This window comes from Penaeus monodon, chromosome 20 (assembly GCF_015228065.2).
Source record: "Penaeus monodon isolate SGIC_2016 chromosome 20, NSTDA_Pmon_1, whole genome shotgun sequence".
NCBI lineage: Eukaryota > Metazoa > Arthropoda > Malacostraca > Decapoda > Penaeidae > Penaeus > Penaeus monodon.
Genome location: NC_051405.1, coordinates 31,248,574 through 31,248,831, shown reverse-complemented (window position 1 = coordinate 31,248,831; position 258 = coordinate 31,248,574).

Sequence of the window (258 nt, the reverse complement as noted above, 5' to 3'; positions counted from 1 at the left end):
GTCCCATTACTATGTCTTCAGCCATGTACAACCTCACGTACAGACATAAACATTGCATAGTCTATACATATAAGCCCCCGGATTTATTAATTTCATGATAAAAGAATACTGGATATGGAACAGGATTGACACCATTCCTCCCTGGCGAGCATTTTAAACATACATTAACTTCCCCAAGTGATTCCTGTGTGTCTCAGACAAGTGAATCAAACTTAAACACCTACATCTAACTGGATTTGCTGTACATTCACGTACCGA